At 55.4% G+C, this 26,960-nt stretch overlaps 1 protein-coding gene across 2 annotated transcripts in view; it reads left to right on the plus strand.

The window, feature by feature from the left end:
* The window catches only part of DLGAP3 (DLG associated protein 3), a 136,803-nt gene that overhangs the window by 54,183 nt on the left and 55,660 nt on the right, over positions 1 to 26,960 (plus strand). The gene's annotated exons all lie outside the window — the stretch shown is intronic.

Consider the following 26,960-nt stretch of genomic DNA (forward strand, 5'->3'; position numbering starts at 1 on the left):
GTGCAGGTAACTGAAGACCCAGCGGCAGGGACCCCAGCATGGGCCAGCCACCCGTGTACACGCCCAGGGTCCCCTGCAGGCTTGTGCTGGGGTGACTCGCCCATGCGGCCACATCACCACCTCCGAGCTAGGACTCACGTGTGCTACAGTCAAGCCTGCGTGTGTGGCATAGACATACCCTAAGCAAGTGGCCCAAGATCAGACAGGGAGCAGGGACTTGAGCCCAGGTCTCCCAAGCCCTGCTGAGTAAGTGTCCGAACCACTGGACCATCCTCTCTTCATGGTTGACTCTCAGGACAGACATTAACTGAGGCTCAGCTAATGCACCAGACAGGCCTGTTCTCTGGAGCCGGCGGGAAGAACCAAGGTGAGAGAATCCTGTGCGGCAAACGGGGCCGTAACAGCAAAGCCCCGGCTCAAACCATCTCTTCCCTTTTCCCGCAGTCAGTGAGTTCCTCAATGGGATCGCAGCTCCGCCTTCCCCGCTGCAGTGTGTGCTGCTCCGGGCATCCCCACGTGTGCCCAGCTGCTCCTGAGCTCAGGGTTTCCGCCTTCTCGTGCTGCCCCTCTGGGGAAGAGAATCTGAGCTCACTCCCGAGCAGCCAGGGGTCGAATTCCTGACGGCTCCTTGCTCCTTCGCTGCAGGAGATGTTGAAAAGCAGCGGAGCAGGCTTCGTGCTATCGTAATTCTGCCGATCTTCTTCTCCAGGCGTAATTCTTTCCCTCTTCCGTGCCCTCCTTTCCCTTTACTGGACTCGTGCTAAGAGCCGTCGGGCATTGACATATTTAGATTTTCACCAGCATTGCAAATTAAACCTAACTTTTTTTTTTTAAAGTCCCGCTCTTTGCATTGTGCTTATCTTTTGCAAGCTCAGTTGAAATGCAATCTTCTGTGCCCCCCCAGCACTGCCAGTGCCCCTCCCCCATCTCACAAAGAAACCCCGCCTCCCACCCACATTGTGTAGCCTCTTGGAACCGATACAGTCGGGTTTGTCGCTGAGCGTCTCTGCCACGGGTGGGAAGAGCCTTGATGGACTAAAGGATAAGTGCTGTTTGTATCCACCCCTTATCCCAGTTCATGCTCGTTGGGAAGCCACGCCCCCTTCCAGTAACATCCTACGATTCTCCTTCAGGCTTGTAGTTTAGACCCAAACTTTCGTGATTAGCCATTCAATAGAAAAGCCACTGGTACTGGCGGAGATGGGATACTGCTCCAGTCTGGCAATTCCTGTGCAGTGCTGACATCTGACCTCCATGGTAAAGCCCTTCAGCATGTGGAAGTATATCAAGGGTCTTAGCGAAGGGCACACGCCCCTGAAAATGCAGCGTCAAGGGAACCTGACATCAAGTATTTCTTTAAGCAATGAGTTGGTTCAGGTTCCCCAGCCGCTGGGGTGCTGGAAAATGCTGAAGGAGCTGGCGGGTGGAACGCCAGGGATCCCCACAACCACTTGGCATTGCGGCTTACGCTCAGTGTCAGTGGGTAGCACACAATAGGAGCTTTAAAGTGACATGAGTCTGAAGTCATTACACCGTGTGGCTGGGGAGATATCTGGCTTCTTAAGCCTTTTTTTATTGTACGAAGTGGGAAGTTGAGCTGCAGACCCGGAGGGCGAGATCTAAAAGCCGGCATGAGGGAGCAGGGGCAGAGATACCGAGTCTAACACCCTGCTTCTGCTGAAATCAAGGGATGCTTTACCCTGGAGTCCAGCACCAGTGGGCTCAGGTCCACGGGCTGGAAACAGCCGTCCTTGTGCCGGGCATTTACCAAGCAAAGGCTCTATCAGCCAGAGAGGTAAGTGCTTGGATTTTTGTTTTTGTTTTTCCTATAAACTGATAAAAATGGAGTGGATGTTTTTATGGATACTGAGAAGATTGAGTTAGAATCGTAAGGATGAAAAACCCTCCAGAGTTTTGGATGGGCTATAAACTTTGCTGCTCCAGGATATAAACCAACCTCCAGCACGTGGGGGTCAGGAAGAAGCTCTCCCTAGGAGCTGATTATTCCATAACTGCAGCATTTCTTACATCTTCCCCTGAGGCAGCTGGTGCTGGCCACAGTCAAAGGCAGGGCACTGGGCTGGATGGACCTCAGGTCTGATCCCTGTGTTCCTAAAGTTCATCTGTAAATATAGTCCTTTAACAGTAATGGAGGGGTAGTCGACAGGCGGACTATGAGCCAAATCCGGGCTGCCGGATGCTTTTGAATGGACCGTGAAATCTTTTTATTTACTTATAATTCTCATTATTGTTGTTGGTTTTGTATTATTTTCTCTGGAGTCTGGCCCTTGACTATACCTTGACCAAGAAATCTGGCCCTTGACAAAAAATAATTTATTGCCCCGCAAGCAACTAGGTCTTAGCTTTTCTGGAGCAGTTTGCATTGCAGGATCTCAAAGTGCTTTGCAAAGGATGGAAAACTCCAGGCAAAACCCCACAGGGCACAAACCCTCCAGGAACCAAAAGCAAAGGCAGGTTGGTGTGAACCCGTGCAAACCATACCCAGGAGGGGCTGAGGAAACAGTCCTGTCCCTCGCTTCGCTTCTGTCTAACCTGCTGTGCTGTGAAATTACGAAATGGCTGATAGGACTGATTGTCAGGTATCGGGGCCTGTGCTTCACACCTGAGCTATCTAGGTAGTAAGCAGGGTCAGCAAAGAGAATGGGCCAGATCCCATGGCTCGGGGGTGTGCCCGCTGGGCCCCATTCTCCAGTGACGGACCCCTGGTGCAGTCATCGGCACCAGGGCAAAGAGGGCGTGAAATGCTACCGAGTTAGAACAGCTTTCGTGCAGCGTGGATGAAGCCCATTGGTGTCCAGAGCGGAGCTGGTTTCAGCAGCCGTGGGGCATGCTGAGTAATGTCTGTTGATCCTGGCAGCTGCACAAGGCCAGGGTGAGAGACCTCAGAGCTGTAGGTTTCTCTCTGCCCTGCTCCACCCTCCTCCCCAGCGAGATCAGGGAGCAATGCCTCATCCCCGCCTGTCATGCTCCCAGCTTTGCTAGCGGCCAGGATGATGGATGCGTCCCTGTGGGGCTGGCCGGAGAGGAGATGTTTGTCAGCCCTGCCGGTGGAGCTGACATCGGTGAAGATCTATTAAAAAGGAAGCTGCAGGGGGTGTCTCCAGAGAGATGGGAATGCACCCTTTTCTCATGGCCGCCCCAGGCCAGATGGCGGCGTGGCTCACAGGGGCTGGGGTGTGTGTGTGTCTGTGTGTGTGTGTGTGTGTGTCTGAGAGTGGACCGTTGTCTCCAAGCCCTGGGGCAGATGGGGGCTGCAGCCAGGGCAGAGGATGTGCTGAGTTTAAGGAAGCATCGGGCCTCAGCCCAGAGGTTGGGAGGCCCAGGGGTCAAATGGACCATAGGAGCCACTGTACGGGACAATCCTGAGTCAGCCAGATGCTGGAGTGGGCTGGATGGAGCCCGACCGGCTTGTGCTTTTCCACCTCTGACTGTTTCTATTGCTGTTGTGCCTTGGAACCCAGTCAGTGCCCCAGAGTGCTAGGTGCTGTACAGACACATAACATGGCTGCCAGTCCCTGCCCCAGAGCTAATGATGCGAGGCAGGGCACATTAAATTTGGTCACCCAGGCCTGCTCAGAGAGGGGACCTGCAGCTCCATGACGGTCTCGTTTCCCATCTCCGCCGGTGTCCAGTGCTGGAGGCTGCAGGGGAAGGTGCAACCCCCCCGCCCTTGTTGTTAATGCATCTAACTAGGCAATACTCCATCTCTTCTTGATCCTCGGGGCTGGGGCCAGCTTGTGCCCAGAAGCATGAGGCTGTAGCTGTTAGCCCGGCCAGATGCCGTTCCTGCCCAGAGAAACGGCTGATCGCTCCCCAAGTGAGCGGCCTACAGCTCATGAGTTCTTCACAGCAAAAACCCAACCCTGCCTCGATTTCCTGCCAGCCCCTGTAGCTTCTGCCTGGTCCCCCCGCAGATGGGCAGGGGTGAGGACTGACCCTGCATGGGCTGCGTCCTGACCTGAATCACACCCATCTCAGCTCCCCCCAGGGTGTGTGTGTAAATGAGGGCAGGACACAACCTTATCTCCTCTGCTACCGCGTCTCGCTTAGCCCCTGCTGCTTTCCCTCCCCTCATCCTCCCTCTCCAGTCTTGCCAGGGCTTTGCTTGCTAAATCAATCTCCATCCCGCTCCCCACACCTCCAGCGGCTCTGAACGGCCATTTCCTCTCTTGCCCTGGGCAGGCGTGAGATGCTCCCAAGGAGAATGGTCTTTCTCTCCGGCATTAGCTGCTGGCCCCGAGTCCTCAGATGCTGTGGGGGGGTCACTGCAGCAGAGCTGAAAGCAGCTGGGGAGGGTCTGAGTTGCTGCTTCTGACAGGGGCGCTGAGTCTCCCCAAGCTTTAACCATCATAATGAGCATTTGGAGGAGGCCTGGCTGGTGCACAAGGCATGTGCCTCGAGGTTCCCTGCTTGACTTCCCAGCTGAGAACGAAACTTCAGTGACTCTACTAGTCTCAGCAGTAAAACTCAGGCAGACCTTGGTGCAATGGAAGATAGCAAGGGGGAGCTGTGGATGAGGAGGGGGGGCTGTTGGCAGAGCTTCATAGCGACCCAGGATTGGACTAGTGCGGGGAGTTGGGAGGGACCTGTGCAAGGAGCCTCGGGGTAGGGTAGCAGGGGTCTGTGGGTTGGGAGTGGGGGGAGTTGGTTGGGCCGTGTGTGAGGAGCCCGGGGGTAGGGTAGCAGGGGTCTGTGGGTCGGGAGTGCGGGGGGGAACAGCAGAGCTGTGAGCCCGGTCGCCAGAGGGCTCCATCTCTCCTGTTCTTTACAGTGGTTCAGGCTCTTACCATTTAAAAGGCCGTTGTGAAACTGTGTGTGGGTGTGTGTGTGTAGCTGGGTCTTAGTGAGCTGGAAGTCAGCACTGGGGGAGGTTCTCTTTTTGACACTGCTCCTGCTTCACCTGGGGGATGATGGGCGAGTCAAGTCCCTGCTCCGTGCCTCAGTTTCCCATTTGTACAATGGAGATGATGCTGTCAAACTGTCTCTGTCATGTGCTTTGGGATCCTCAGGGCTGGCCAGAATTATTTCCACCCTATCTATGATGCCACGGGGCATGGCGTCTTCCCCCCCCCCTTTCAGATTTTCTGTCTCTTGTATCCTGTTCATTGTCTTTCATCCTTGTCTCGTTCTCTCGGATTTCCCCTGACCTAGTCTGGAGTTGGCAGATGCTTGGCTGAGAACTCTGAGCTCCATTATCGCAGAGGAACGAAGGAGAGGCTAAAACGCAGAGGAATTTGAATTTGGCTCCTCCACTCCGGCTGGCTGTCAGCAGGATCCTCGTCGTCTTGGCCTGAGCTAAACAGCAGGCAGTGAAAGAGGTGGGGGCACAGGAGAGCTTGCTTTGGCTGGGGAGGGGGGGATGCACGTCTGGGGGCTGCTGGCACAATATGCACGAGGCTAATAGCAATAAGGCCGGGTCCTGCCATTGTGCAGCCCGTCTCTGCCCGAGTGCTTGGCCCAAATTTCTGGCTTGGCCAATCCCTGCTCGGATCTCTGGGATGCTGACTGACCCCCCCTTCCCCGGAGGAAAGGAAAGGAGTTGTCTGTTGCTCTGCAGCTAAACCTGGATTAAGGATCTTGCCCAGTAGCCAGGCCGCTCCAGGAAGAGCATGCTTTAAAGTGCCCCCCAAATCTCAAATCTATGTGTGAGAGAGCACAGACCTTTAGATCAGGTTTTTATTCCTGACTCTTCCACTGACCTTCTGTGAGACCTTGGGCAAGTCACTTAGGTCCATAGAAATTAAAAGTCTTTGAGGATCTGGACCTTACTCTTTGTATGCCTCAGTTTCCCATCTGTACAATGGGGACAGCGGCACTGCCTTAGAGCGGTGTTGTGAGGCTCACCACATTAAGCCTGGGAGGTGCTCAGGCAGCACGGTGAGGTGGGTCAGGGGAGCACCTAGATGGATAGGTTGGGGCACTTGTTGCATTTGGGTAGCGTCAGGTGCTGAAGAATGTAATTTACGCGTCATGTCAGAATGTTCAATGTGCGTTGACACGTGGGCGTTTGTGTTGCTCTGTGTGGGTCTCTGTATGCCTGTGTCCGTGCCAGCGTGTGTCTGTGCCCGTGTGGTGTGCGTGGCTTAGCCCAACCACCTTGCTGTCGGGGGCTGCATTGCCTGAGCGCACGTTTCAAACCAGCCTGGCGGGCCGCTTGGCCCATGGGGGCTCCTGTCTCTCTCCCGTCTCCCCCTCTCTCTGCAGCTGGGCATGTGTTGGCAGAGGGTCCGGCGAGAGGACCTGGCATGACCCACGCCAGGGGTGATTTGGGGAGGAGCTCGCTGCCCTGCAGCTCCCGTGGAGATTGGTGGGTGGAGGGGAAGGGGTTCAGCCCCTTGTGAGGTCAGGATGCAATAAACCCCGGCCTGGTCAGTCTCTAGTGAGAAAGGCCAGGGGGCAACAGGGCATGGGAGCTTCCTGGAGATCTGCTGACCTGGGGCTGGGGTCTGCCGCCCCTGCACCCTCCATGTCTCTCTGCGAGGAACCCTAGCCTTGGGGCTCCATCCTGGCTCATATCCCTGGGGTTCTCTGGGGCCGGCCAATGGGACCCAGTTCTGGGAGTGGCACAGGGGCAGGGAAGGGGATTCTGGACCCGGAGTGATGCCGAATGCTCCCAGCTCCCGTCAAAGCCAATATGATGGACGGGGGCCTGGATCTGAGTCTGGATTCAGGGGTTGGCCCAATAAGTTTTGGGAACTTCAGTCTGGAGCAGAGGCCCCTGCCACAAGAGCAGAAGGAGAGGGAATCTCCATGGGATGTGAGCACTGTAGAGCCTATGACCCACAGCAGAGCAATTCAGGTTCCGTCCAGCAGTGGCTCACTCGCTCAGTATGCAGAGAGTTTGTGACTGCAATGTGTTGCGTCTCTGCGAGGGGTGTGTGGGTGGTGTGAAGTGGATCTTTGTCTCTCTGTGCTGTGTCTTCCCGTCACCATGGGGGCGGTACCTACCAGGAGTGGGGTAAGTGACCGCTTGGCTGCTGGCTGTGTGTGGAGTATAACAACTAGTGTCCGTTTCACACACAGGCTGGGCACCCTAACGAGGCTGCACTGCAGTTCTTGAGCCATGTGCATTTTGGTTTAACGGCCACCCGTGCTGCTCAGAGGGGCTCTCCGGCAGATCTGTGCGCACCCCAGGCTGGGGCCCCGGCTGGTGTGGAGGAAGTCAGCAGCCCTACGCGCTGCTCTGGGGTGCCCAGGGGATTGCGCTTCCCAGCCACTAACACAGAACCCTGGGAATCCAGTTCAGGAACCTGAACTCTGGGTCACCCCCCTGCTTGGCAGTGCAGTCGCTAGCCCTGGGCTGGCCCAGAATCTGGCTCTGGGCTTTCCTGAGCGCTGGCTGTTTCAATGCTTTGGTATGACTTAGTCTCCCCACAGCTGACTCTGCTCCCCGAGTCAGTTAGTTCCTCATGGGGCTGGAATCTCCTGTTCAGACAAATTCAGACTCCCCCGATGCACCCTCTGCTCTGTGTTGGACCCAACCTGTTAGCAGAGGGGTGTCAGGAGCTGAGAAAGCTTTTATTAAAGATGGGATGAAACCCCTTGACAAACCCGGATGAGACGATCTCCTGCTGACCTTGCTGCTAAACAAATGCCACCAGGAAATGGCCGCAAACTCAGGAGAGGTGGGAGCCGGACACACGGCAGCTGTGCCAGGCATTGGGCTCAGAGGTGTGGCTGGGAGAACCAGTGGGTACCAGCTGAGCCCCATTTGTAACGAGCAAATAGTTCCCGTGTTTCCCGTGGGCCTGTTCACTATTTGGCCATAGCGTTTGGAGGAATAATTTTCAGATGGCGGGGCCCGATTCTCTTCTGTTACACCGGTATGTAAATCAGGAGCGACTCCATGATGTCAGTGAGCCTGATTCACCTTTCATTTACACTGACGTGGAAATCGGGAGTAACGCCACGGAAGCCCTATCGCTACCCGGGTGTGTAACGAGGGTGTGAGGAGGATCAGGCCTATGGGTTGGCCAGGAATTGTTTCCTTTGAGTTTTCATCCCTTTGCTGTTGAACTCTTTGTGTTGTGTGTTAATGTGGGATGTCGGTGATTCCTCAGACTTGTTATACCCCCCTGCCCCACCCCTGGGTGTGTGTGTGAATATTGCCCATAGCGGATTATGGCCCCGCTGGTCAGACCGACCTGAATGAGGCACTTGCGTTCACAGAACGTTTAGTGAACCATGGGCAGGGTCCTCGACTGTTGGACCGATTCACACCAGTCAGGCATGTCAATGGAGTTACACCACTTTACGCCAGCTAAGGATCTGGCCTCCAGTATTTATTTTGAGCTGTAGGAATAACTCTGCCTAGGAGTCCTATATCCATGTCCCCTACATCCCTTCCTGCTCATTAGCCTGTGGGACATGATTGCTGTTCTCCGGTACAGTGAGCAGGTGGAACAGATGTTTAGAGCATCCATCGGAAGGAATCCGTCCATGGAAATAACCTGCGACGTGATGCTCGTAATTCGTCCTGGTACGTGCAATTCGCTTTGCTCCAGCTGGCACCCAGGGTCAAGGTGGAGAGATGTGTTTGGCTGAAGGCTGAGTACACATGGGCAGGGCATCTGGCTAACTCTCCTGCATCTCCTGCGTGAGCCAGGAAACCTCGGAGAGGTTTGCATACCACCCCAGGGCTTCAGCGGCTGCAGATGGGTGTCACGTGCTGGCTATAACGGACCCGCTTCCATTTGCACCAGCTGAGGGTTGGGGCCCAAGTCCGCAGAGCAGATGTCAAGGCTCTGTAGGAAACCTCCATCCTTTGCAACCCTGCCAGCCAGCCAGCCCGGGGGTGGAGTCCCCAGAATTTGTCCCCTAGTAGCCAGTGATGGCAAAGGCCTGTAACATCCTGTCTCCGGCCAGCGGCGGGTGTTTTATTGCAGGGTGCGCCGTCCCCTGAGGGACAGTTCAGCTCGGGCTGGAGCTCAGACTCTCAAGTCTAGGGGGTTGGGTGGGCCTGAGCCCCAGCCCGAGCCGCACTGTCCACACGGAGAGAGCTTTATATTGGGCCAGATCCCCCGCTAGTGTAAATGGGCATCACTCCATTGGAACGAAGGGGGCTACACTGATTTACGCTAGCTGAGGACCTGGCCCGTGGGTACCTATCCTGGCCGTCACCGGGATGCGTCGCCGGCACTCGGTGTCAGTCGCACAAGACGTCGGCTCAGGCTCTTGACTCGGTGTAATTGTGGCGTCGATAGCACAATTTGCAAGTGGCTTTAATGGGGCTGCTAATTAGACCCTCGCCTCCCTCCCTCCTCTTGCTAGGCCGCGTCTCCGAGCTGTGATGAGTCCTGATTAATCCGTGCCTCTCTGGGTAATCAGACCGCGGCGCTCCGACTCAGCCGCACCTGGCTGGCATTTCTTCTCGCTCCCATGGCACTGTTTTCACGGGGGTGCAGAGAATCCCTCCCCAGCAGCAGCCATTGGACCAGTTTTATCCTGGCTGGGGCGGTTTGGACCTCACCCTGTTTGAGGCTGATATCACTCACACTAGCTCCGTGAGGGGCTTTGATGCCCCTTAGTGGCTAGTCCATGGCACAGATTGATGGGGCTGCCACAGACCCATCACCTAATGAGCTACGTCCTTTAGGTCCAGTGGTGGAAGCTCATGCCTTTGGTGCTGAGGGGCCAGGGTTCAAATCCTCCCGTTGGGCCAAGGAGGAAGAGGGTTGCTTTGGGCAAATTCTGCATGGTGCTGAGAGGCCCATTGAAGTCAGAGGGTGCTCAGCACCCTGCAGCATTGGGCTTTTGGTGCTGGTTTTACTGCCTTGACAGAGACCTGCAAAGAATATTCCCCGCCTGTCAGCCTCCCTGGGAAAACCCTATGCCACCCACGTCTCCCCAGGCTCCAGCCACAATTGCAAACAGGCTCCAGCCCTCGTTCATCAGAAAAGATGCTGAACGCCCACGGGCCTCTCCTGGGAGCTCAGACCCCATCCCAGCTACACTCTGGGGCAGGGGTGCTGGGCCACGTTTTATAGTGGGGGGTGCTGAAAGCCAGCTAAGGAAACTGCAAAGCAGTGTTCCCCAAACTTTTTACCTCGCGCCTTACCCCTGTCCGGGGCCAGCAGCCAGGGCCTGGAGCAGAGCCCTGGGTGTGGGCTGGGGGTTCTGCTGCCCCCCTAGTTCCTGTGCCTATGCACTGGGGCTAGCCAATGAGTTTGCATGGCAAGCATGAAGGGTTCCTGGGTTTTGATCCAAACCCGGGCACCGGGCAGGACGTGTTTGGAACTGAGTTGGGTCTATTTGAACCTGAAGTTAAAGTGACATTTTGGGGGGGAGGAAATAGAAACAAGCCACAGGAGTGTCAGGACAAAACGAAAAGACCAAGGCTGCAAATCAGATCCACCTAGTTATTTATTATATTACCGTGGAGGCATTGTGCCAGCTTCTGCATGGGCACACAGCGAGAGACCGCTCCTGTCCCAAAGAGCTTCCAGTCTGCATAGACCAAACAGGCAGAGGGGGGAACAGAGCAATTCAGAGACTTGCCCCCTGGGTGGGGTGGGGTCTGTGCCAGAGAGCGGAACTGAGCCCCAAGTCGTGACCACACGACCCTCCTCCTTCTCGGTGGCGTTGCCCAGCTGATTGTGCGGATCTCTAGTGCCCAGGGAGAGGGGCAGCCGCTGCAGGTCTCTGCTCCTGTTTGTGGTCAGTCGGTGGCACGTTGTGGCTCTTTTCCCGGGACCTTGGCAGCTGCTTTGGAACCGTTCCTAAAACTCTACCTCTGTATTCACTCTCGGTTCTTTCCCCGTTAGAAGCTTTAATATTCCATTTGTTTCCTGACCAATGTTTGTCCTTTTCTGCCTGGCAAATGTTAATTCTCTCTTTTCCCCTCCTGTGTGTTTAATGGAGCTGAAAGTGAGGGCGAAAAGCAGACCTCCTCTGTGTCTTGCTCTCTGCTGACCACAGTTTGCCGGGGGCTCAGCTCCCAGTGCTCCTATTGTTCTCAAGGGGGGTAAAGTTGCGGGGAGGGGGAGAGGTGTTTCTCCATTGTTCTTAAGGGGCGGGATTGGGGGGAATCGCCATTGTTCTTAGTGGGAACTGAGCTCTTTGGAAAATCTGGCCCTGTGTGTGTCCGGATCAGATTCGATCTCTGTTACATGGGTGTGAATCTGGAGTAACCATCTGGAAGTTCCTGGTGTCACTCTGGATTTATGCTGGTGTGACTGGGATTGAAATGAGGCTGTTTGCCTCTCTGTGTCTCTTCATATCTCTGTCTCCACCTCTCTGTTTGTGGGCCAGGTTCTCTCTTCACTAGCGTGTTTCACACTGTAACGCCTTTGCCTTGCATGGGGTGACTCCTGATTTACACCAGTGTGAGTGCAGCGTCATGCCGACCGTCTTTCCCTTCCCTCCCCAGCAGCAGAATCGCCCCTGTTGTCACACACATCTCTCCACCCTACCCTTTACGTCCTATATGCCGTACCCGGTCCCAGACAGGAACTCCAACAGCTCTGCCTAGATTGTTCCCAGCCTCCGCCCTGGCTTTGTGTGGTGACTTGACAATGCTGCTCACTCCCCCCTCCCTCCTCCCCCTCGCATTGGTGTTTGGTTTTGTGGTTCTCCTGGATCTCCCGGTATGGGCTGCCCTCAGCCCAGCCCCCCCGCTGCCTGGAAGCAGCAGGGCCTGATCCTGCTTTCTCTTGCGCCCATGGCGTTTCTCCCGATTTGCACCAAGAGGAGACTCGCATGCAGAGACTGGGAGGATCTGAACACACTGAAGGGGATGAGGGTATAATTTACAGTGTAGCTTGGCGAGCTGCTTCTCCCCAATGCGACAGCCCTGTTTTATTGCAGTCATGAATTCTCCGCACCGTAATGACTGTCCAGCATGATAGGGGCCCATCGATTTCCTCTTCTTTGCACCCACTTCTTTTTGTTACCTAAGCAATAATGGTGATGATATTAGATGGTCCTTCACTGATAAAAGCTTCAATCAGAGGGAAGGCAGGGTACAGAACATAACTCTGAGTTTTGCATCCGAGAGGGACTCGGGCTCATCTTACATTGAAAGGCAAAACTCCCTTTGATTTCAATGGAAGCAGCACCAAGCCCCAGATAAGGACCCGATTGTGCAGGAAGGGGTTCAGTACAGTTTGGATAACGTTTTTTTGCAGCTCTGCGTCTGCACGTCCTAGATCTGTCCAGGAGGAGAACTGCTGGGATAGAAGACAGCCCATCCTTGCTGTATTTCCAGCCCAGCTCAAGTGAGACCTCCACCAGCCAGGCTCTGTTCTCCAGCAGTTCCTGACTCAATTCTGCAGCCCCAAGAAGCTGTGATAACGGGGAGGAGCAGCCCAGACCCAGGTGTACTGACTCTCTGAAGTTTCCAAAGTTCCTCCATTGCTCAGGGCGGGTGGGACAGGACGCAGGGCTGTCACTGTAACTAACCGTGGCTCATCAGGGAGAGGCGTGTGGGTCTCTGATTTGTTGTCTCGCTGCGTCCGGCCCACTGCCCCTCATCTTGAGCCCAGTGCTGCATGCGTGCAATGGAAGCCCAGCGCCAGGAATGTCCGCAGCACTTCCAGTGGCATGAACACACTGAGGCTGCTCTCCTGTCAGTAATGGAAACGCTCCTGCCCCTGGCAGCTGAGAGCCCCAGAAGCACCTGTTGCTTTGGCAACTCGCAGGGTTGCTAGTTAAATGTTTGCTGGTGATTTGGACGCTTGCAAGCGGGAGGAGGGAGGATTGATGGGCTGTGATGGGAGCTGTAGGGAATGTTTACAAGGAAACAGGACAGCATGACACTCTCCTGATTTCACATTTCTTGATGAACTGGGACTTTAAAGCAGCCTCCGGTTTGTTTGCACTTCCCAGCTTTGGAAAACGTTCAGAGTCCGATCAGGAGCCACACCAGACTTTGCAGCTTGGCCCATTTTTACTGGTGATCAAACATGGTGTCAAGAAACCCTGGGGTTGAGATTGCATCAAAACCATACAAACCTCCTGCTGACTTGCATCAGACCCCTGAACAATTCGTGCAAACCTTGCTCTGAGGCCACGCAAATCTAACACCAAAACCAGGCAAAACTTGTACAAACTTTGCAACAAACCCACGTGCAACGTTGTGTCGACATTGTGCAAAACGTGAGCAGACCTTGCGTCAGACGCATGCAAAACTCGTGCAACCTTTGCAGCAAAACTCGGGCAAACCCTGTGTCAAAACTGTGCAAACTTTGAATCAAAGGCGTGTAAACGAGGCTCCTCAGTGGATGCTCCGAGCTTCCCTTTGAGTTTTTAGTTAGAAACAGAGAGAAGGGGAATGTCAGGTTTGGCCAACACGGACTTGAAGGGACGAAAATGGGTCTGATCTGCAGCAGGTATAGCTGAAGTCACTGTTGCTGTGCGGGTTTGCACCAGCTGGGGGGTCTGGCCCCATTCAGTCCAGTGGAGCTGTGGCAGATTTGCCCCAGCTGGGGAGCAGAGCAGAAAGAAAGAGTGAGCGAGAATCAGAGCAAATAGCAGCCCCCTCTGTCTTGCTGAGATGTGCCAGGTGCTGGATGAATTGTGTGGTCCCAAACCCCACTGCCTTTTCCTGGGTCGTTCCCAGGCCAGAGGGGATGGGTGGGTTAATTAGCCTGGGCTGGAGTCTGCATTCTGCCTGACAGGCCAGCAATGACTTGGAGGCTCTTTGGTCTCCATCCAGCACTGAGCAATGACACAGGGTGTGTGCTTCTCTCCTCTCTCTCGCGCGTGCGCTCCTGGCAGGGGGTAAGGCCGGGACACTTCCCTGCAGCTCTGGGCTCCTCTCCCTTCTGCACTGTGTGTCTTCTGAACCCTCTTCTTTTAAAGGCCTCCCCAGGACTGACCGTGCGAGGCCCCTTTCCAAAAGCCCAGCCCTTGGGGTGGGTGATGGGCCAGGCAGTTTGGTGCAGAGTTGTCTGTGGGTCAGGGAGGAGGGTGGTGTTAGCGGAGGGGGATTTGTGTGCAAGAGGCACGGGGTTGAAGGGGGAGAATGTGGTTCTGTGGGTGATGGAGGAAAAGGGTGTCCTGGGCTAGGCATAGGTAGGGGAGCGGCTGAGGGTGGCCTGGCTTGGAGGGACACCCAAAGGTCTCAGAGTCAGGTGGTCTGAGTTCTGATCTCGGTTCGGCCACATGCCTTGGGCAAGTTACTTCACCTTCTGCCTCAGTTTCCCCATCTGTAACCTGGGGCTGATAATGCTGCCTCCCTTACTTGACAGACGTGTTGTCGGGCCTTGTCTACAGCAGAAAATGATCCTGATTTATCTAAAGGCTGGGAACTTCACAGAGCTGCAGTGGCTTAATTTAAGGATATGATTTTAAGCCAATTTAGTTAAATCAGCCCAATTTCCTCCTGTAGACAAGGGCTCAGCTGATGATTGTGGGGCGTATTGGTCTCGTAACCTATGTAGCACTGCGAAGGGAGGGAGTGTGTGTGGGGGCTGGAGGGGTGTTGCTGAGGGAGAGGAGGGTGGGATAGAAGGTGGGTGGGTTGCTAAGGAGAGGGCTGTGAAAACGTTACATCTGCGTACAGACACATTTACTCCCTGCAAGCTAATGTGCCCTAATTGGTCACTCGTCTTGATACCCGAAGGACACCTGTGCTGTTGAACCATCCCACTGAGGTTCCAATCCTTGAGATTTCTGAACCGTATCCTACCTCACCTGCCCTGGGGGTGGGGTGACAATGGAACCAGGAGCCAGCCCCAAGGCCCAGTCCACCCCTTAACAGCCCTAGGGATTCCCCAGCATCAAACGAAGATGCCCCTGCTTGGCTGTTGTGTGCTTGGCACCGGATACTAGCACAAAGAGTTAACTAGCAGAAGTGCAGCAGGATGTCCGTTTGCAAGCTGCAGGGGCACTATGGGCTGCAGCCACAACCCCTCGGGCTGTGCCCGGGCCAGATCTTATAGCCTAAGCAGGACAGGGGCGTGGGGTTGGTTTGGGATTGGGAGACCTCCAAGAAGGGTCCAGGTGGATGGATGGACAGATTGAAGGGCGTGTCTGGGGATGGGTGGATGGACGGAGGGATAGAGGGGCGTGTCTGGGGATGGACGGAGGGATAGAGGGGCGTGTCTGGGGATGGACGGACGGATGGATAGAAGGGCGTGTCTGGGGATGGACGGACGGATGGATAGAAGGGCGTGTCTGGGGACGGACGGGCGGACGGACGGATAGAAGGGCGTGTCTGGGGATGGACGGACGGACGGATAGAAGGGCGTGTCTGGGGATGGACGGACGGATGGATAGAAGGGCGTGTCTGGGGACGGACGGGCGGACGGACGGATAGAAGGGCGTGTCTGGGGATGAGTGGATGGACGGGCGGACGGACGGATAGAAGGGCGTGTCTGGGGATGGGTGGACGGACGGGCGGACGGACGGATAGAAGGGCGTGTCTGGGGATGGACGGACGGACGGATTGAAGGGCATGTCTGCGGATCGGTGGATGGATGGACGGATTGAACGGCGTGTCTGGGGACGGACGGATTGAACGGCGTGTCTGGGGACGGACGGATTGAATGGCGTGTCTGGGGAGGGTGGATGGATGGACGAATTGAAGGGCATGTCTGGGGATGGGTGGATGGATGGACGGATTGAAGGGCGTGTCTGGGGATGGACGGATTGAAGGGCGTGTCTGGGGATGGGTGGATGGATGGACGGATTGAAGGGCATGTCTGGGGATGGACGGAGGGATAGAGGGGCGTGTCTGGGGATGGACGGACGGATAGAAGGGCGTGTCTGGGGATGGACGGACGGATAGAAGGGCGTGTCTGGGGATGGACGGACGGATAGAGGGGCGTGTCTGGGGATGGACGGACGGACGGATAGAGGGGCGTGTCTGGGGATGGACGGACGGACGGGCGGGCGGACGGACGGATAGAAGGGCGTGTCTGGGGATGGATGGATGGACGGGCGGACGGACGGATAGAAGGGCGTGTCTGGGGAAGGGGGGAAGGATGCTGTTGATAACACTGAGCTCAGCATGAGGCCTGTAAGATGCCTGCTCTGTCTAGACACTGGCATTTTTATGCATTTCTTCTCTGGGTGTTACAGACCTTCTCTAGCGAAACACCTCCCTATAGAAGAGCCCAAGAAGGGTTTGATCCCTCTCATGTTAGGAATGAACTGTCTACTGTCCCCTCAGGCAAAGTGGTGTCCTTTTCTCCTTATTGTGGGGTTACAGCTTTGAGCAAAGGGGTCAGGTGGCCATCGCTGTGGGGTATAAAAGGCAGCTGCTCCCTGATCTTTGGGCTCAGCTGTCGACTGGGGAGTGCTGAATGAGGAGAGCTGGAGCCAGGGCTGTGGGAATGTGCTGCCCTCTCCTTAGGGCAGGGAAGCTGGCTGTGTCTCTGTTGCTCTGGTATGTTTGCGGGGTGAGCTGGTATCGCCCTGGTGAGGAATGGGGTGAGGCTGCCCCTGGCTGGAGTGGGGTGGGGTGCAAAGCAACGAGCCTGCTTGTGTCTTGCCGTCACCAGCGTGTCTCTTGCAGGCTTCACAAGTGCTGTGGCCTGGCCTCCGGCTTCAGACCCTTGCAATCCCTGCGATCCGCTCCGCCTTGCTGAGAGAAGGGGTGTCCTTGCCACTGGAGCGACTCTGGCTCTTGTGGCCGGGAGTGCTGGAGTTCAGGCTGTATCCCCAGAGCGTGGCATGTGAGTGCCTGTCGTCGGGCAGGCGCCCCGGGTGCCGTCTCGCCCCCCCGGTGTCTCCAGCTCCATTCGGGAGGCGTGATCGGGGAGTTTGGGCTCCAGGCCCACGGGCTTCACAACGATCCCACGATTAAAGACGCGGCTGGACGGCAGCCTTTGTCCCTCTCCTGTCTGCTGAGGTGGCCACCGTGGGAGTTCGCGGTGGTGGCAGAGGCACTAGGGACTTAAACTGTGAGCGCTCTGGGCAGGGGACTCTACAGCTCCTAGCGCGCTGGGGTCCCGGTCCATGACTGGAGATCCATGGGGGCTACCATAGTACCAATAGGAACTGGAGTGGGACCCGGCAGGTGGCAGCAACAGCTTTTGAACTGGGCTGGATTTACCAGCCTAGAGGCGAGGGGCTCCCTCTGCCAGAGCTAGTTCCTAGATCATCCTGCCGTACTTCTTTCCCCCCTTCTACGTCTCTGGCTTCTGGCTCTCCCCTGCTGCCTCCTGCTTGAATTTCATGGGGCATGCAGATCCGTGTGCGTACGAGCTAAAGACACTTCAAAGCCCATAATGAGCTCTTCTTTATCTTCCTGAGCCTGTTAGGCTGAGCTCAGCCGCCTTCCCGTTGCCTGCGAGGCTGTACGTGATCAGTGTGTGTGCACGCGCCTTGATCTCTCTGTTCGTCCTTATGACGAAGCATTTCCCCTTTACTGCTCCCTGTCCCTTTGTCTGCCTGCCTTTTGCTTCCAAGCCCACTTCTTTGTGGACTCCCGAACTGGCAGCTCGGTCCTTTTTTCCCTTGTGAAGAACGGGGCTATTGAGACGCTCTCCAGGCTGGCAGCTGAGCCAAGTGAAAGCCTGTCCGAGCCTTGTTAAAATGAGGAATATTCAACCACTTCATCAGTCCCAGCCCGGATTCCTCATTGAACTCGAACCCCGAGCCATAGATCTGGGTCAGATCCCCTCTCCCGGGCTGCTCTGTGATTTCCAGGGGGGAGAAAAATTCCTCTTCTGGGGGAGGTTGCAGTGGCTGGGTGTAGGGTGGGTTTGGCCACAGGGCACCCCCTTCCCACGTGGTACTGTTGTTTTTCCTCCCTGTCACTGCAGCTTTCCCTCCACCTGGGACGGGATGGACGTGTCGTGGCCCTGTCTGGAGCCCGTCGCACGAGCTGCAGGAGGCGCGGAGTGGAAGAAGACGGACTTTCTTCCCTCACGGCCTCTGAGCAGGACTCTGCCTGCGCCGGGGTCTCTGGCCCATGGAGCTGAGCGCCCCGTCTTGACTCCTCCCCTCCCCTCCCCGCTTTGTCTCTAGATGGCTGGGCTTTCCTCCACTGTTGGAAGGGGGTGACGAAGGGCCTGTGTTGGATCTGACCCCCGTTGTGGCAGGGGGGATTAAAGGCCTCTCCAAACCAAGCCCCAAAGAGGGGCTGCATGGCTCTTCCAGGCAGACAGCTGAGGGAATGGGTACAGGGCAGGCCGCTGGGCGCCTGCTAGCCGGAGCTGTGCACTCCTCTTTCAAAGCGGCTGGGGAAGGCCCATTCCCGATGGCGCTCCCCGGCTTGGAGGACAGGCTGACTGTTCAGAATCAGGCTGGGAGAAGCAGCCTCCGGGCTGGCTTCCCCAGCCCCAAGCCTGGCTTCACAGTGAGGGGCCGTGAGCGGCAGCTGCTTCCCCTCCCCTTGCCGGGAGGATTCTCTTTGGGGCACCTCTGCAAGCAGCAGACCTGCTCGCTGAGCCATGCGGGGACAGGAAGGGGATGCTGCCTGTCATCCCGTCCCTTACTGCCGGGCTGGCTCGTCTCCTCCATGCTACGGCCCAGCATCTGGCTGTCATTGGGGCTGCCAAGAGACGACTTCTTCCACGGGCCACCGAGCCGCAGGCCCCGTCCAGCCAATCATGCTAATTGACACGGACAGTGGCTCCTGGCTGGACAATTAAGATAATCCTAACATGGCCCATGTAAGCCTGCTGTTCCTTGTGCACTGGGACGCCCTGGAGGGGGTTGGGAAATTTCTTACCCTGCCTGCATGAGGGCTTCCCTGCCAACTGGCTGGGGGATTCTGCTTCATGGCGCTGGGGAAACCTGGGTCCCCCGTGTTCCCATGCATGTGGCACACAGGCCATTGCCAGGCCACCCATGTGGGACCTGGGGCGGGGGTGAAGCTGCGGCCGCCCACTGGGTGTCAGAACCTCGAGCAGCTCCGATAACCAATCACCCAGCACTCTGCCTACAGTCGGAGGAATGCAAGGGCCCATCCGGCCCATTTTCTGGGTGGCCTGCAGAAGTCTCAATGCCCAGCTGCTTCGAAGGATCTGCTCCCCTTGATGTTCCCACCCTTCAGGAGAATAAAGTCTCCTGGTTCCTGAAGCCCCTGGCTGCTTTCTCTGGAGTAGCACATGGCAGTGCCCGCACTAGCATCCCATGGCCACACCAGGAGGAGACTAGCTTTGGGGTTGCATCAGTCTCTCTCCATCCTCTGTCAGAGAATGGCTCCTCTCTTATCTGATTGCTTGATGCCTGCCAGACCCTCGCCCCACAATGTCCCTTCCCCTCCCGCGTCACCATGCGGCCGTCTCTCTTCTCTCTCTCTCTGGAGTCTTCTCTGTTCTGAACTGGCTGCATGATCACACTGGTCAGGCTGCATCTTTCTCGAAGGGGCAACAATCCCACCTCTGTCACTTCTCAAGCCGGCTTCAGAACCTCCGTTTTGTGTTCTCCCTTCCTTTTCATTTTTGCTCCTGCCGTTTTCTTTTTTCTTAGCACGTTAATTGGAAAAGCAAAAAAAAAACCCAACCCCTGCCTGGCTGTTGCGGCAGCCCTGGCTCTTGTGGGCCAGATGCTCAGCCGGTGTAATTCAGCCTTGCGCCCTTGACTTCAGCGGAGGTATGCCGCTTTATGCAAGCTGCGGAACTGGCCCTGTGGCTGTAATCGCTGTGAAATCCTCGGCAGAATCTCTTCCTCGCCGCGTTCCTGAGCTGACGTCTTCAAACGGAGCCTGGCAATCTTTGAGAGCTGAGCTCCCCGTTGAGTGGCACCTGTCAGTTGGCTAGACGGGGTGCTGCAGGTGTCCGGGGACAGCTTGCTGTCTCTGAGCTTCCAATTCTGCATCATGGGATCTGATGCCTTTCAAGATCCACCCTCTTCTATCTCCTTAATTCATGATCCATAGTAATAAAGCCATGATCTGATGCTGGCTCCTCTGCCTGGCTCTTGGGGTGACTGACCTTCTTGGACGCTCTAGTGACTGGGCGTTCTGTTCATGGGGGACATGCTGCTTTGAGATCTTGTACAGGAAGCTGTTCACAAATGCTGATGCTAGTGGGGGCTTTGGCTCCCAGGGGCTGCTTCAGGAGTTGATCGTGCTCTGTCCTGGTGAAAATGAAGCCCTAAACGTACGCCATGGAAGGTAAAGAAGTGTCGTCTCTGTGGGGCGGGCTGAGACTCAGCAAGCAACATGCCCAAGGTCACACAGTGAATCAGTTGCAGAGCTGGGAATAGAGCTCAGTGCGGTGTCTTAACCAAAAGTCTCGTTGCTTGGGGATTTTGCTTGTATTTTCTGCACCTTGGGGTGCTGCCAGTTAGCGCCGTTGCCTAACTTAAAGCGGGAGCTCTGAATTCCATCCTTCAGGGTAAGATGGGGTCCTGCAGAGTCTCTGGAGTGGTCCCAAAGCACTTTACAGCCTCCGGAAGGGCTGGATTCTGATTTTGTTTAGGTGATGTCAAAGAGACAAGATGGGACCTAACCAGTATTGTGCGTGTGTGTGTGCGCGCACGCACCAGGAGTTACTGAGGATTTGCACTGGTATGTCCAGGATTAGACTCAATTCTTTATCTAGAGGAATCGCTGGAGCTTTAGGGCCTGATTCTGTTGCTCTGCACTTCATATTGTTGCTTACACCAGTGCGGAGTGCTGCCCTTCTGGTGAATGCTCCGTGCCTGCTTTGCACTAGTGTAAATGGTGCAGGGGGGATGGTGAATGCAGCTGGGCCTGTTGCACGGCTCTAGCATAGTGCAGCGCAAGGCCTGAGAGTAGCAAGGTGACGGAGGAGTAGTATCCCATTTACAGGCGCACGGCTCTAAGGTGGAGGGTCCCGCCTGATTCTCCATGACGCCCAGGGATTCCTAGAGGCTCGAGTGTGTGTCACTGTCACGCCAGTATTTCCTCGCTCTGCTCTAGGAATAGTTGCTCAGATGGGCACGTGGGGCAACTCCCATCCCTCCCCTGGAATGTTAATGAGTCAAGAAGACTCAGACAAATGGCTCGTTAAGAAGCAGTGCTGCATTGCAGGATTTTTCATCCCACCGACCGACCGCTGCATCAGCAGAGATCGCACCTCTCTCCCCCCAATCCCTGGCGAAGGATCTGTCAGGGAGCCCAGGGTCTGTGCCAGAATTAACCATGTGCTTAATTAACTACCCCTCATGCCCAACAGCCCATCCGCAGAGTCCTCTGGGGGAGAAGTGAGCGAGGTGCAGTGGGCGTCATAGAGCAACCCTCAGATCTCGTCTCCTCCCCAGAATTAGGTCCTTCACTTTCCCTGGCCCAATAGGATAGAATTGGAGATGGGGTTCTGACTCCCTCCGTCCCCCCACTTGCTGACGGGAGGCTCCGGAGCCAAACTCCACAGCCTGGGTCCAATCCAACGCAAACGTCTGATCCTTTCGGGGGCGGACGCCTGGCTAAGAATTTACGAGCCAGAAAGGCCAATTCTCGAGTAGCGGAGCTGGATCGTGGCTCTTGGAACGAAGGGCACAATGCAAATACGAACGATTCAGATGCTGCAGCCCTACACTGTAGCTGTGCCTGTCTAGGGATGGAACCTCCCGAATCCATCAAGTCTGGCACCTGGGCCTGGCTGCCTGCAGCCTGTGCAGTCACTTACCCCAGAATTATTGGGCTCAGTCCAGGGGTGATGGGGTGCAATTCTCTGGTGTGTGTCATGCAGGAGGCCAGGCTAGATGATGGAATGGTCCCTTCTGGCATTAACGCCTAGGAATCAATGTAAAGGAAGCTGCCGTTCTGCTCTGCACCCTGGGTGACTAGCTGCACAGGGGCAGGGGGATGGAGGGCGAGTCGTGCCCAATGCTTCAGGCTGGGTCTCCCTTCTGGGTAGGAGAGACCTGCTAGCCACATCTCTTGTGAGCATGTGGGAACTTTTCCAGGGTGCACGGGGCGGTTAGGAGCCCAGCTCTTCTTGAAGGTGGAAGGGACTTGGGGGTGCAGCCTCCCCCCTGTTTGCGCCTTTGAAGAATGTCCTGCTGTAGGCTGTTGAGTTTCAGAAGTGGCTGCTGAGTTGGGGTCTCTGGATGCCCACTCTGGCCTTCATGTTCTTTTCCAGAGGGGCTGGCCACGTGTAGCGCTCACTGCATTCAGTGGGACCGGAGAGCAGCAGGCACCTCTTGAGGCCTGATTTTCAGGTGCCTCAAATTGGACACCCAGCAAGGGAGACTCCTGGAACTAGAGGCTGATGTCTGAACGGGTTGGCCTCGTCGTTCCCTACAGCGTCGGGGCTGGGCGGGCTGAGAAATTGTCCATCAAACCCTCCCTCCTCAATGGCGGTCCCCGGCAGCTGACGGGAGCTGGGTGGCAGTGCTCGGGAAGGAGTGTTTAATACTAACCAGGGCAGCTATTGCTGTCAGGCTGTTCCAATTGCTGTGGAACGACCTCGTCAGTTTGGGGGCGTTTGGGCAGTGTGGACCCAGCCCGCAGGCCGTACGGAGCCAGAGATGGCTCTGGGGAAGGAGGCACAAAGAGTGGGGCTGAACGCTGGGTTACTCCAAAGTTGGGGGCATTCCTGGGTGGCTGCAAGTCCCCTACATCTGTGGAGACCTTGCATGTTCCAACCCCGCAACTCCAGGGCTGGAAGTAGAAATGGTATGAGTGCTCTCCGAGGCCGTTCTTGCGGCACCCCCGGGGAGCAGGGTGTGGTCTGAGCAGGGCTGTTGCTTGGGAGACCTCCCGCCTGGGTTTGCCGACTTGGGAAAGCTGGAGAGTTGAACTCCGCCCTCCTCCCGCAGGGTTGCTCAGGCTAAGGGAAGGCTGTGTGACTTAGATCCAAATCCAAGGCCGGCAAGCCACTGACGTGCCCCTGCGTGGACTGGATGGGCTGAGGTTACAACTGGCCCGTCTCTTGATTGGAGTTTGGGGATGGTACAATAGTCATGTCTGAAACTTTTTTTTTTTAATCCAAACCCTTCCTCAGCGGGTGGCAGGGGAGAGCGGGACCTGCACCTGTCAATTTTGAATGGATTCCAAATGCTTCCTTCTATTCTGACAAAATCAGAATTGTGCATGCGGAAGACTTCAGGGTGGTTGTTTTGTTTTTTTAAAGCAAACTTGATTCTTTTAAATTTTTTTTCATGGCAAATAGTTTATCTTCTTTTAGTCAGCCCTGGCTGAAGCCTCTCCCAGCCACTGGGATCCTAACATCCTGCAAACTGTCCTGGAAAGACTGCAGGTCAGAGGGTAGCATGGGAAGTCACCACCTAAGTGCCCTTGCTTGTGGGTACAGAAGTTTCCACTCCCATCCCTGAGAGAACCTCTTCTAATCCAAAGTCTCCCATCGCTGTTGTTCTCTGTGCACCAGTCACTCGTGGGCTATGCTGGTTTGATACTTCTCCCTCCACATGGCTGCCCCGTGGAGCTGTGAGTACATCACCCTGTGCTGTGGCATGATAGATCAGTGTTTTATGCGCCAACTGCAGAGCGGGGGACAGGGCAGGCGGAATGATAAATAGCCAGGCTCAGACATTTGTGAAAACAGATTGAATTAGCTGCCTTGATGGACGATATGGCACCTTTAGGGTGAGACTCAGCCAGTGAATTGCAATGAACTCCTCAGCCTGTCTGGGCAGGGTGGGTGCCCTGGGAAGTGGCTTTAGGCTCAAGGGAGAGGGACTCATGAGGGGGAGGGGGAAGCGATGTCATTGCTGATCCAACAGAAGTGCGACCTCCAGCCAGGTAATAGAGGCGAGAACGCCCTTAATTAGTGGTGGAGAATCTCTCCTGTGCTCTCATGCATCGGGAACCCAGTGAGGCTGCACGCGTGTGGCTGTCCTGGCTCGTTAGAAGGCAGATCTCAGTCACTTCCAAGAGGCTTCCTGACGGGGCATGAATAACCGGCCCAGCCTGGGGGTCGTGCCGGTGTCTGAGTGCTGCGGGCAGCAAGCCTGGGGGTAGGCGGGTGGGAGAGCCTCGCGTGGCCTTGCCACTGGAAATGATTGGCTGGCTCAGAAGGCGCGGTGCTGCGTCCGGCAGCCCTGCTGTGGGCAGCGTGGTCCTGGAGGGGCCGGTGCGGGGCTGAGCCTCGGGGATTCCATTCCTGGCTCTGTCACTGGCCTGCGGGGTGTCCCTGGGCACGTCACCTCTCTTTGTGCCTCTGTTTCCCTTCTCCCCTTTGTCTCTTGTCCATTCAGCCTGTAAGCCCTTCCTGGCAGAGACTGTCTCGCTGTGTGTCCTTGCAACACCTAGCGCAATAGGGCCCTGATCTCCTGATCTTGTTCGCTCCTCTAATACAAATATACCCCCCCCGCCCCCCCCGCAACTGATGGCCTCTGTCTTTTAGCATGTCCTCGCTCTCACTCCCTATTCGAGCACCTGCCTCCCTGTCTCACTTTCGAGCCCTTTTCCTTTTCACCTCTCTCTCGTCGCCAGGCTCTTGGAGGGCCCCTTTGCCAGCACAGCCCCCTCTCCTCACTATAAATTACTACTGGTTTAGCTTGCATTTGCAATTCCTTGGTTGATATTTGTCCTTCATGACTTTCAAAATCTTGCCTCATCCTTTATTTATAGCTGCCTTGTGGTTTGTTTCTGCCCCTCTCCCGAGCAGTGGCCTGTCTGAAGTCCTGTCATTTTTGTTTAGTGAATGGTAGCTGGTTCTGATTTCCTGGTTACATCAAAGGTGTTTGCAGTGATCTTTGTGCCCTGCTAACTTAGTGTGGCCCCAGTTTTCTTTCTCTCTAGATTTTTATCTGCTTTGGGTCAGAGTTAACCCTTGACACCCAGCTGGGTTGCCTGGGGCTAAATCAATGGGGATTTGGCCGTTGACTTCAGAGGACCCCAGGGGAGTTGCCATCAGTCCGTTCAGCAGCGACTGCTTCAGAGGAAGGTGTAAGGAGCAGGCATAGGCAGATGCAGGAGAATCTGCCCACCTATTAGATCTCATCCTAGTGGCATCTACATAGAGGTTGGCTTTAACTCAGGAGCGTGAAGCATAGAATCATATCATAGAATATCAGGGTGAGAAGAGACCTCAGGAGGTCATCTAGTCCAACCCCCTGCTCAAAGCAGGACCAATCCCCAATTTTTGGCCCAGATCCCTAAGTGGCCCCCTCAAGGATTGAACTCACAATCCTGGGTTTAGCAGGCCAATGCTCAAACCACTGAGCTATCCCTTCCCCCCCAAACCCAGCACACAGGACTGGAAGGGACCACCTAGGTCATAGAGTCCAGGCCCCTGCTATTGCAGGCAACTCCGTCCCATAACCCTGTCCCAAATTCGTTAATATCCCTTCCAAATGTTTGTTAGTAACTCTCATAACTCTGATCTTATCTGTGTAAAATTTAGATTTTTATTCAGAATCTCGCTGATTTCTTGGTCTTAATGACATCCTGTGACCAAGAGTTCCACAGTCTAATGATATGTTATCCTTCAATCAGTTCTGAATTTGCCACCTTTTTAGTTGCATTGAATGTCCTCTTGCTCTTTTGAGACAGGGAGAACAGAAGCTCCTGATCTCCCTCCTCTAGACCATTAATCACATCGTCTCAGTCCATTATTACTACATATGTGCTACCAGATTATAAATATTTAACAAAAATAAGATCTCGGAACATTCCCACCCATGTATGTGCATGTTACTGCTGCACAGCTCCATCTGCCTTCTTAATAAAACTTGGCACTTTACACATTCGAAACCCTGTGCAAACTTTAACTAACTAAGCCTCACAGCATCCCTTTGAGGTATTTGGTATCCTCCCCCACTTTACAGATGGGAGAAACTCAGGCACAGAGCGGGGAAGTGAATGTTTAGGTTGTTTCTTTCATCCGAATGGAAATTCCAGTGAAACGGCCCTGCTTTGGGAATGTAACTCCACAAGAGCTGCAGAGAATACCAGCGGTGAAGGAGTTAATTTGTACAGCTTGAAACCCAGCTGGGTTTCTATAGAGGGAGAAGATGGTCTTGTGGTTAGGACTCCTGGGTTCTAGTCCTGACTCTGCCACTGTCTTGCAATGCGATACTGCGAATAAGCCACTTCAGGCCTTGTGCCTCAGTTTCCCCATCTTTAAAAAGGGGATAATTCATTGCCCACCTCTTAGGCATGATGTGGGGGTTTCTGCATTGTTTGTAGGGGGTTTGGGACCATCTGAGGGAAGGAGGCTGTGACGAAGTGGGACTGTTCTTAATGTTTCCTCTGAATATTGTGGGGGTGCCTCAGTTTCCCCTATGCAGTTCTTAAGTCTCTAGGTGGTGGGTAAGGGTGTATAATCACTGCAGAGCCCTAGAGGGCATGTGTGTGCAGGAGTCTGGACACAGAGGATGGCCGACACCCTGTTTCCTGGCAACTGATGGCCTGGGCCCTTCCCCCCTGCAAGGTGAGAGCTATAGGATTGGAGAACAAAGGAATCAAGTGACCTCCTGGCCCGGGAAAGGAACAAAGCCCGGAGGAGGAGGGGCTGGAGGGAGTTTCAGTTTGGGGCTGGCTGGGACATGGAGTGAAGGGCAGACGTGGTTGTCTGGCTCACTGCCCCCCAAAATGGACCCAGCTGTGGGGTCCCGTTCTCTGCACCTACAAGCTCTGTTTTAGACCATGTTCCTGTCGTCTAATAAACCTCTGTTTTACTGGCTGGCTGAGAGTCACGTCTGACTGCGACGTTGCGGGGCAGGACCCTCTGGCTTCCCCAGGACCCCGCCTGGGCAGACTGGCTGTGGGAAGCACACGGAGGGGCAGAGGATGCTGAATGCTCCGAGATCAGGCCCAGGAAGGTGGAAGCTGTGTGAGCTGTGTGTCCTGAAGACAGGCTGCTCACAGAAAGGCGACTGCCCCAGAGTCCTGCCTGGCTTCATGGGGAGCAGTTCCAGAGCATCGCCCAGGGACTCCGTGACAGAGGCTAACTGGCCGTTGATTTAACAGCTTTATTCCTGATCTATAGCAGTGTGAGAGGGAAATCAGGCCAGATGTGCATCGAGGACCAGTATAAAATGCTCAGTCAGTAGCTAAAGAAGATGTAGGCAGCACAGCTGTGCAGGTCATTTTGCCCTGGAGTTTTGATACAGCACCTCTGGCTTCAGAGAGGCTGCAGACCTGCAGGATATCCGCCTGTCTGCTTCAC

The sequence above is a fragment of the Chelonia mydas genome, chromosome 19 (assembly GCF_015237465.2).
Source record: "Chelonia mydas isolate rCheMyd1 chromosome 19, rCheMyd1.pri.v2, whole genome shotgun sequence".
NCBI lineage: Eukaryota > Metazoa > Chordata > Testudines > Cheloniidae > Chelonia > Chelonia mydas.